This window comes from Urocitellus parryii, chromosome 1 (genome assembly GCF_045843805.1).
Source record: "Urocitellus parryii isolate mUroPar1 chromosome 1, mUroPar1.hap1, whole genome shotgun sequence".
Lineage (NCBI taxonomy): Eukaryota > Metazoa > Chordata > Mammalia > Rodentia > Sciuridae > Urocitellus > Urocitellus parryii.
Window position 1 is genome coordinate 203,095,570 of NC_135531.1, and position 11,572 is coordinate 203,107,141.

General features: G+C 39.6%; 1 pseudogene; it reads left to right on the forward strand.

The window, feature by feature from the left end:
- Positions 1-222: 222 nt before the first annotated feature.
- On the forward strand, positions 223-6,277 carry LOC144251696 (small ribosomal subunit protein uS8 pseudogene; annotated as a pseudogene).
- The last annotated feature ends 5,295 nt before the right edge of the window (positions 6,278-11,572 follow it).

Below are 11,572 nucleotides of genomic sequence, written 5' to 3' on the forward strand. Positions count from 1 at the left end.
ACAACTAAATCAGAAGCTCTAAAATAATAAGACTCTTACCTGTAGCTTTCTATGAATTTGTTCTTAGCCCTTAAAAATAAATTAAGTGGATGGTAGACCCAACTCATGAGTCAGAATGGACTTTAAAAGCACAAAGTCTCCAAAATATCAGTGAGTCAAAAACACAACAGTGTAAATCTTCTAAATGCTAGGAGGTCAGTTCATTATCGTCATCTGGGAACAATGACTGGCAGAGACTTCCTCTCAACATATGTGTCCATGAGGATCAGCCCAACAGTGGAAAGCCAAGGTATGGTTACTCTAACGTGCCTCAAGGGTTCCAGCAAGAAGAGATGCATATTAATGTTATTTGTGTTTTTCAAAACAAGTTATAGGGTCAAGCTTGAGTTCAAAGGGTGGGAACATATGATCCTACAGGAACCAGAAGGACAAAAGACTGAAATATTTGGTCAATAGAACTTAGGACTTCCACACTTGCCTTCTAGAAGATTCCTTCCACCCAGAAGGAAGAACATGCTCACTCTTGACTTCCATATTCACATTGTATTTAGCACTTTCTTCCACCAAGCCAACCTAATGTAGCCTAAATTATCTCCAGCACTTACTCTCGCCTAGTATTAGCCTGTCGCCACCATCTACATGTAAATAAGAAAAGCAAGGACCAGATCTCTTTTCTTTTTCATTGTAGTCTGAAAATCTAGCTAGTGCCTTTCACAAAACAGTCTGAACAAATATTTGTTGGAGGTATTTCTCGTAACTTTTTATCTGTGTCTGTGTTTTTATCTGCCCAAAGAGACTGGCAATGCCTCGGTATGCAGTACATAAAGACAGGAATTTACATCCCATGTATCTTCCAGTGACTCATCATGGAGATATTCACAGACTGGCAAGAATATAGTAAGTAATTGTTGTAACTAAGCCAATTAGTTGTATCAGAGCTGTTCATCAGGGGCAGTGTGCAATATACCCCTATTAAGAAGGTACTTTCAGGGCTGATGTTGTGGCTCAGTGGTAGAGCGCTCGCCTAGTGCGTGCAAGGCCCTAGGTTCAATCCTCAGCACCACATAAAAATAAATAAATAAAACAAAGGTACTGTGTCCAACTACAGCTAAAAAATAAATATTAAAAAAAATTTAAAAAAGAAGGTACTTTAAGAGCCGGCACCATCTTCTGAACTCAAGTCCATAAGAGACACACAGTGCCATCCCTGGCTTCCTGTAAAAGTACATGACAGTTTTGGGGGTTTTTTATTGGGGGGGGAGGGGAAGACCAACAGATGACTGCATAGGTCTTCTTGAACTGTTGGTGGTCAATCTGTGTCTGGAAGTGAAACTCCCCTTTCCACAGGATTTCAACATAGCAGTAACCACAGGGCATGAATTTTGGCCAGTGTTAGTGTCTCAGCTTACCTTGAATCTTAATGTGAAAATAATATGTTCCACTCCCTTATGTTCCCTTTCCTCAGGTAGCCAAATCTTAAAATAATGCCGAGATTAAAATCCACTCCTTCTTGAGCAGGTCATCATCTGTGACAACATAACTGTCTCTATGACCTTCCCCATGTCAGAGAGAGCTGCAAAATTGTTGAGGTTTTCACAGCAGAAAACATCCCTTGGCTACCAGGTGATTTGTGTTTCTACTGACAAGCTCAAATATAGATATTCAGACGTTTTTCATGCTGTAAATACGGCTGGACTTATAACCTTCTTCCTCAGAAAAATGCGGTTTCAGTTGACTGAGGACTTCCTTAATCTTCCAAATCACACAAACAACATAGGAAGCCAATGTGGCATAAAAGAAAGAGCTCCAGAGGCCTTCTTTAATTTCATGGTATATCTTGGGCAAGTTACTTAACATGAATTTCAGTTTCCTCATCAAAAGAAAAAACAGAGGAAAATAATGCTTACTTCCTAGGATTAACTGATAGGGCATAGTGTTTATCTCTGTTTCTGACCTGCAGGAGATATTCAATAAATGTTTGTTCTTTTTTAATAGCTACATTAACTATTAAACAAGGTGCCAATTTAAAGTCCTTTCAATAAAATCACACAGAAATCTCAGAATTGTTTTGAGATGATGAATACAAGAGCTCACAACAGGGCCAAACACATGGTTAACTCTATGGATGAACCTTGGCCATCAGCCACTACACTGGGACATGCTACTGTGCTGCAATCTAATTCATACACCTTCCCCCACGATTTCATCTCATACATGTTCTAGCTACGCTGGAGATGTAGTTCAGAGGTAGAGTATTTGCCAAACACACATGAGGCCCTGGGTTTAATCTCCAGAACCACAAAAAAAATAATGAAATATCACTCTCTCTTACATTGTGATTGGGACTGTGCATTGGGACAACTTGTTTACATGGATAGCAATATAGCAATGTCCATGAAAATTTTAAATGCAAAAATTATTTGAGCCAATAATTCTCCTAGGAATTTATTCTATAGATATCCTACCACATATGAAATGTGATATAAGTAGAAAATTATTAGAACATTGCTTGAAACAACAAAATACTCTCCTCCATTAGTAGGAAAGTAAACAATGATATGGCCATACAGGACAGACCTGGAACAACCCCCAAGCTACGTCATTAAAAAAATAAAAAGAGTTCAGAGAGGGGCTGAGGATGTGGCTCAAGCGGTAATGTGCTTGCCTGGCATGCACGGGGCGCTGGGTTCGATCCTCAGCACCACATAAAAATAAAACAAATAAAGATGTTGTGTCCACTGAAAACTGAAAAAATAAATATTAAAAAATTCTCTCTCTCTCTCGCTTCTCTCTCTGTGTTTAAAAAAAAAGAGTACAGAGAAATCTCTATAATATATTACAATTTAGAATAAAAATAATATGCACATGTGTATTCATGGAAACACAGGACATCTCTAAAAGGACACACAGGGGACTGTGAATGGCAATTACCTCTGCAGAGTCAAACCAGGTGGCCCTGGGGAAAAGCATAGTGATAAATTATTTTTCACAGAATGTATTTCAAAACACCTTTTGAGTTTTTCACTATATACATGTAGTATTTGTAAAAATTTATCATTAGCCAGATGTAGTGATATGTAACTATAGCCCCAGTCATTAGAAGACCAAGGCAGGAGGATGGGAAAGAAAATATTTGACTATATTACTAAAAGCTCTCCCTAATCTGTTCATAAAGCAGTGATTAAGTCTAGGAGGAGAGCGATAGAAGAAAGTCTACAATGTTTTATTTATTTATTTATTTATTTTACAAAAGTAAAGCATTCATATTACTTACAATTTTTTACAAACATAGTATGAAAAGAGAAAAATAACTAAAAAAAATTAAAGGACTGGAAGGGGAAATAAAGCTAGTTCAACCATTGTCATTTCCACACAACATTCACTGCCCATCCATGAACAATCATTTATTGAATATTAAGTCCTGATTTCTGTTGGATGGCTGCAGTGAGAGAAAGAGAAGTCAAAGAGATAGAGGGCCCAGGCTCTACCCTCAGGAAACTCTCATCTGATTGGCTGGATGAGACTGACAGGTGAAATGGTGAACAGCATCTAGCAGTAAAGAAGACTCATGAAGCAGGAGGCTGGCTAGGGAGAGGCGACTTTCTAAAGGAGGGCTTTGCAGGTCCTTTGCAACAGAGATAATGATGACTTTAGGAACAAGTTATGTCTCCGCCTTTCTCCATTTCCTCTTCTTTAAAATGGAAAGCCTTCCTTGGCTCTCTTCTCACAAGGATGCTGTTAGGATTAATGAGGTAAAGTTTGTGCTTATGTAGCGTCTTTCTTCTGAGAACTCAGAGTGCTTTGCCAAGTATTCTTATTAATATTCATAGGATAGTTTATATATTTTTCACCTTTTACTTTGGAAGTTGCACATCTATACATAAACACTCCGATTCTTCTCACACTCTTCCTCAACATCGCTTTCTTTTTTGCCTCAAAATAGTGCAGATCCAAACTTTAAAATCTTGGTGGTTTTATATAGCTCAAGGCTAATAACATCACACAGCTTGCCTGCAGGAGAACCCACCTGTACATTCTAAAATTTCCACAGTATCCATTGTATCCATATGCATGATACACCTGAGCACATGGTAAGATATCAAATATGCAGCAAGGGAGAGAAAACTATCTATATCCAAACCTGTTTTCTAAGAAGAGTGAACTGCATTAGCAATAAGGGGCTTGTGGGTGGGCTTGCAAATTTGGAGATAGAGGCTGAGCCCCACCTGCCTCCACTGCCCCCAGGAGCCAATTCATTCTGCATAACAGGGTGATCTGGGGTTAGGGAAGGTAGGGAGTGTGAAAAGACAGAGAAGGAGGGAGCACACATGGAGGAAGAAAACTGGAGCCAGGAAGTTGCAAGAGGCCATAGAACTTAGGGTGTGGTTCTTCCCTGTGTTCTTCCTTCCCAGATTTGAAAAACTTCCACTTAATCTTATAAAATGTTGGAATTTGTGGATTTTTGTAATAACTAGGCTGAGTTTTCACCCAGAGAGATGGGAGTGGTGAAACAGACAAGGTGATGAGTCTGGGAAATTACAGAAATCATGGAGAACCCTGGGCTTTCCATGCCTTGGCAGTGACTAGGTTCCAAATTAATCAGATTGAATCTCTAAAGGAGAAAGGGCACCATCAACTTTAGAATATAGATATGCAATGTCTACTGATGCATGTTATTTATGCATACTTGCCAATATTAGGGTTTTTACAAAGTAAAATCTTATGTTTGAAACAGAAGATCCAGTTCAGCTCTCCTCTTAGACCAAGAGGCAGAATGGAGAATAGACAATCACCTCCCCTAAGCCATAGCCAAGACTGAAGCTTAGCTCTTCCACCTTTTAGTTAGGCTCTGGTTGAACTTAACAAAATCACATGCTACCTTCCAAACATGTCTTTCTTCAGGCTTGCTTCTGCCCTGTTTGCACATTTGAGAACAGCACTGGCGGAAGCCTTCCACTTGAGAAGGAGTAGGAGGGCTGCCTACTCATATCACGCTACCTGTTTGGCCCCATGCCAGTATCACCAAACAAAGCTTCTTGCAGCAACTGAGAAGAAGCCATTTGCATAACTTAAAGCTATGTTGGAGTGTTGTGCTTCATGTCTGAGCAGCATAAGTCTTGAGCTTTAAATAGCCCAACCCTAACATATATTTAAGAGCAATGTTCTGAAGCCTGTGTTACATAAAGTGGAACACTTAGTGACACCACAGCAAGTGCAAGGTCCCCTTTCTTGAAAATTGACAGGAACCAACCTCAGCAAGACAGCTGGAAGGAAAACTTTCCTATGACCTGAAATTCAAAAGTGGTCTCCCTGTTCATAATTGGAAGAGTCCTACAATATTCTAGCAAGCCCAGATCTTTCCTAACTTGGTCTGCCAGTGCCTTAGGAGCCCTCTAACAGAGCCACAGTGAGGTCACTCTTCTGGATTAGACAATGAAAAAAGGAGTCAATTCCTGGATGGATACTTAGGAATGGGGAAACATGCCTAGGTACAAAGGAAGAGCCTTAATAGGTGAGCAGAAGTGGTAGACAATTCTTTTTCTCCTTTTGGTCTCCTCCCACTTAACATATAGACCCATATGAGTTTCCACTATTCTCTTTCATTTCCTAATAGTTGCTTCACACACTTAGAAAGAATGAAAAGTCAAATTGTGCTCCAGAATCATCTAGGGAATTTTAATAGAATATGCATGCCTAAGGTCTGCCCCAAACTTATTGAGTGACAATCTGGAAAGGGGTAGAGGCTTTAACAGGTGTGTTCAATGCAACAGATGTTGGCAGGTTTAAATAGGGTGTTGACAGAGGGGATAGAGAGAGATGGAGGGATGAATAAATATTGAAAAAGGAGGAATCAAACTCTTTCCACATCTTTCCATGCCTCCATAATGTGTGAGTGAGTGTCTTGGTTGGTGTTCTCAAGAGCAACAACAATGCCGAGAAGACAAGCAAATGTCAAGTCTTTATTACGTTGTGCTCCAAAATCATCATCTGGTTTCTAGCTGTGGTGATGAAGCACAGTTACATTGGCGAATTTGAACTCGTTGATGATCACAGAGCTGGGAAAATTGTTGTGAACCTCACAGGCAGGTTGAACAAGTGTGGAGTGATCAGCCCCAGATTTCATGTGCGGCTCAAAGACCTAAAAAAATGGCAGAATAATCTGCTCCCATCCCATCTGTTTGGTTTCATTATATTGACAATTTAAACTGGCATCATGGACTGTGAAGAAGCAAGACGAAAACACGCAGGAGGAAAAATCCTGGGATTCTTTTTCTAGGAATGTAAAATATACATACAAATAAAATCCCTTAATGGGCAGGGAGGGGCATGGTGATTGATTGGATATGAGAGATGAGAGAAAATAAAGAGTCAAGGATGATTTCCAGATTTGCCCTTGAGCAACTAGATTGATTGCAATTTTATTTACCAAAACAGGGATCCATATTCCTTCAAAGACTACTCTCCTCTGGAGAGAGTGCACCTAAACTATCCCAAACAGATGAGTATTCCAGTTGGATTTCACGAGGTGCTAAGGAGGTCCTCCCTCTAAACACTTCCAAGCCAGCTCTAAATTAAGAAGGTCTGAGAAGTAACAAATCATATAACCAGGAAGCCAGATAGATAGAAGACAAATTTACTTGGATTGGAGGGAAATTGATTCTAAATCTTTGTCTTTGGAAATACAAATTGCCTTTTTGTTTCTGATCATAGAACTTGGTATCTACATGGATCAAGCTGAAGAAATCTCAAACCACAGCCAGGTATTAGTGACTATTGGACGCTTTCACCTAAAAGTGCAACTCTGGGAGATACAGCCAGATGATTTACCTTCATATCACATCTTCTAACATGGAGGTGTCAATCAGATGTCCCCCAAGCTCTCTGATCTACAGTATAACTGTCCTTAGATTGTCTACATCACCTCCACCTTGATGCAGAGTATGGGAGTATGGCAACATGGAGATCAAAACCATACCCATTAGTTCCATGATACTCTTTCTTTGGGACTGATGAAGAGATCAGGACTGACACAGAGGAACTAGAGAACTGCATCATTGGGGAACATGGTGGATCCCATCTTAGCCATGGAAAACCCAGAAGCACCTGGCTCCCCCTTGAAAAACCCCTTTTATAGGAAGTTTTTATAAATCTCATTTCAATAGTGTTTTGAATGTCTAAGGACAGTAAAATAATTGTGTTCAGTGTGGTAAAGCACCTAAAGCTATGGTTATTAACTATTAGAATGAAATTGTTAAGCAACAACATTCCTTTCTAGAGCTGCCATAACAAAATACCACAAACTTGGTCGCTTAAGATAACAGAAATATATTTTCTCACAGTTCTGGAGGCCAACTGTCCAAAATCATGATGTGATTCCATGAATGGTATAGATTCTTTCTGGAGACTCTAAGAAAAAATCTGGCCCCAATCCTCTCCTAACTCCTGGCAGGTACCACAATCTTTCACCTTCCTTGGTTTGTAGACAGGTCCTCACAATCTCTGTCTGTGTCTTCTGATAGCATTCTTCTCTGTGCCTCTGTGTCCTTTCCTTTTATTATAAGGGTTTTAATCATTGGACTTTGGGCCCATCCAACATATCACCTTGATCCTCAACTAATTACATCCAATTTCCAAACAAGGACACATTTTGAGACTCAGGTGGACATGAATTTTGAGAGAATGCTGTTTAATTCACTATGGCAACATATCAAATTTTGATGTTATTGAATACATGGCTAAAATCAGCTTCATGTGCAAAGAAAACATTTTTGTAAATGCATGTCATTCCTTCTCATACTAGGAAACAAAGAGGGAATTTGCCCATAGTATTTATCTCTGGGACTAGGACAACATGCTCCCACCCTTAAACCACTACCCTTTCCCCAGTTAGTGCTTTTTTATGAACTAGAAACTGAACTCTTCTCTTCCCATCCATCAGCACCTTTTTTTCTCCTGCCTAAATTACAACCTCAAAGAAACAAAACACTTCTGAGATTAGGACCTCTTCTTTTCTGAACTCATCAAATGAAATGAATAGGTCATCATAGTTTCCCATTTCTTGTTTTATTTAAAGTATCTTAATATCTTACTCTTTCTTAGAGCAAAAGAATTTGAAGATGGGTGGGGGTGGGGATGGTGGTCACATGACCTATTGGATGAAAGGAGTATTTATGGTAAAAATGAATCTGTCTTAAAAATTGTGACCCTCCTGTGGTAATAACTTCAAATGCAGACAGCAATATTATCTGAAGCGATTCTTGTTTAAGATATTTAAATAACCTAATGTATCACAGTCTGTTTTAAATGTAATACATTAAAACACACCTCAACACAAGCCCATAAATGAAACAAAGATGTCTTAGAGGAATAGTTTAACTATGCCTCTTGCAGTCTAAATGTAAACTCCTCTTTAGTCTAAAAGCATTAAGATCATAATAATGAAATTTGCCATTAAGAGTCAGAAAGCACTTTTCTCTTTAAAAAAGACAGATGCATTAAAATTTAATTATTGTCTCCCTACCTGATTATCAGACAAGGAAAAAAGAAAAAAAAAAAAAGCACATTTGAGGAGGAAAATACACATATGTTCACCCAGCACAGGAATATTTTTAAAGACTCTTCACAGAGATGTTCCCCAACACCCACCCCAAGTAGAAAAAGCATAATTGACTAGATATGTATGTGTTGAAACAGAAGAGCCAATGTACCAACTGCACAAGCAAACAGATACAAATCAGGCGCCTAGGAAATGACTTGGTTCCTTAATCCTGTACATACTGCACTCTCTGAAGAGTGTTTGTGTGCTTGACTCTGTGTAGCACCCCCTGGCTCCTAGCTCCACACTGCCTTCTCCAGGGTAGGTAAGTGGAGATTCCTTTCTGGAGTGTGGAAGCTCGCAGCAGCAGGAACACTGCATATCTCATCTCTAATTTATGACTGACTAACTGAAACTCCTCACTGTCAGCAAACTCTGCCGTGTTTACTGGTTTGACAGCATACACACATATGGCAGAAGCCAGATGGACCTTCTCCCCCAGCTTAGAGCTAAGGGTGCTTCATTAGGAAAGAGATGCAGCCAGGCTTTGAGATCTTTGAACAAGGCTTTCCAGCATCACAGGAAGGAAGTCAGTCAGCAATCTGGAAAGAAAAGACCCTCCCCTAGGCGAGAGATCAGGTCAGAAGAGAATCTATAGTTGCCCCATTGAAGCCCATCAAGTTTTAAAAGAACAAATGCCCTGTCCTCCCATCCACAGAAGTTGAGCAACTGCTTCCAGAGAAATAAGTTGATACAAAATTTGCATTTCATGTACCCAGGAAGGGGTAAATAGGACAATAAATCCTAAGCTCTGATTCATAGTTAACAGTGGCAAAAAGATCTGGGAAAATAAAAAAATAAATAAATTAAAAAAAAAATAAAAGTGTCTTTGGCACTTAAAAAGATCGCAACAGAGAACCTTCTCACTACAATGAAATATTGTTCATAAGTTACAAAATAAAACACAACCCTCTGCACCCAACCATTTCATTCTAAAATTTCAAGGGAAACAAACATTTTCTTTAGTTTATCAAACATTACTGTGTTTTGCTTCTCTTTTCTTTTTTTTTTTTTCAGGCATATTATATCCTCTCTATCTTTTCTGACTCCTTAGCTTGAGTCCTGATTTCCTTTATTTTCTGGCTTCCAAGTATGGAAATGTGTGTCTCAAGAGTAATGGGCTTAGTTTGTCCTTTTTATCCACATTTGAACCATCTAAAGTAGAGATCTCTGCAAAGTGTTCTGAGCTCTGCCCTCTCCCTAAACCCAAAAAGAAGAGTTTCTCAAGTGGTAAAGGGTGACAAGAATTAGGGGAGAATGAATACATAGCAAGGGGGAAAAAATGCCCTGGTCTCTGAACTGTCAAACCAACCCTCTGATTGAGTTAAATCCATTAAAAATTCCATATCTCAGGGCCTAGTTCCAAATCTAGAAAGGTCGCTTTTCATTGAGGAGGGAGAGGGAAGCTCATGGTTTAAGGGACTGGCCTTTTCTCTCAGACCAAATAGATTTTACTGGAAATCTCCAAACCTCAGTACTGCCTCGAAGGCCCCTCTGGAGATAGAGCTCTAATGAATGGAAACCGTGAGGAGGCCACCGGACTTTGTTGAGAGCTCTCCTACTGTTAGTTCACACTGACTTGAAATACTCCTCCCTCTCAGAGAGGCTAAAAATTACATATTGCTACAGAATGAGGATGGAAACAACTAACAATTTTCTCAACATTCTACAATGCAGTTTAAAAAAATCTATTTCTCAAGAACAGCCTTGTAATTGAATGTTAGAATATATAGGGCCACTTCTAGTTTCTACCATTCTAGGAAGAGTAATTAGATCTAATGCTTTTCATAGGAACATCAGGACTCTAGGTTCAGTGTAAGGCATTAACCTTCTGTTTAAATGTTATTTCACAGCACTAAAGAGAAGCCCCTAGTGGGAGGCTGTGGGTGGATATTAGCCTGACCTTTTTTTGCCTTGCTAATGGGAAACTTTGATATGATTTGAAACACAGTGGTCATTGTTGGTGAAACTCCATGGAACCAAATCTCCACCAACAGCCAAGGAGAAGGTGAACAGAGTGCTACAGGACAGTACTGCCAGGCTCTTTAGTGCACTGAATTTTATATTGGTGCAGAATGAATCCACCCCCATCCTACTGTTTGCACCTCAGAAGGACAGTGAAATAGCCAGAAAAGTTATTTACAGATAAAGAAGCTGAGGACCTGAGCGTTATATGATATGCGCCCAAGTGGTTGGTAGCAGGCAAAAAATAAATCCTAAGCTTTCTATACCCCAGAGTCTAACAATAGCTTCTTATATGGGGCTTCTCTGGATAAGTGAACATAACTGCTAAAGACCTAATATTCGGTTAATGGGAATACAGAACCAATGGATTGGAAAGTATAGGCTGTGTTTGATTCTCGTTTAGAGCATCTGAATATAATAAGACAACCAGAGTAATGGGAGGAGAAAATAAAATCAAGCCAGTGCAGCCAAGTTTACGGCTCAGCAAACATACTCCTGAATCTCTCCATAGTTTACACCTCAGACAGCCCCAGTCCATGAGAATGGAAGTGAAAAGAAAATGCAAATTCAGCTGCATGTTACATCCACAGTAAATGCAAAGACAAATTAAGAATTAAAGACAAATGCAAATTACTGTGCTCATAAAAGAAACCTATACAAAAGACAGGGAATGAAAAGGCTCTGACAGTTATGGATGAATCTCTGAAGAGGCTCACAGCGACTGTATTTCCGAATTCAAGCCTTTTAAAAACCGGTTAGAAGAATGAGAACAGCTGCTGCAGAGAAGGGAGGGAAACTGCTGTGAACAGTAAACCAAGCCACCGAGTAAAACTGAGAATGGTGTCCTTATTGTCAAGGTGAGGATGAAAAGCAGCAAAGGGAGGAAGCCAGAATACTCTCGCCAGAAACAGCCGACTTTAAAAGCCAGCCCCTGGCAAGCCTTAGGCTGGGGGAGATGGAGGCAGAAGGAGAACAAAAGAAAGACACAAGGTAGAGAAAGAGGCAAGTGTT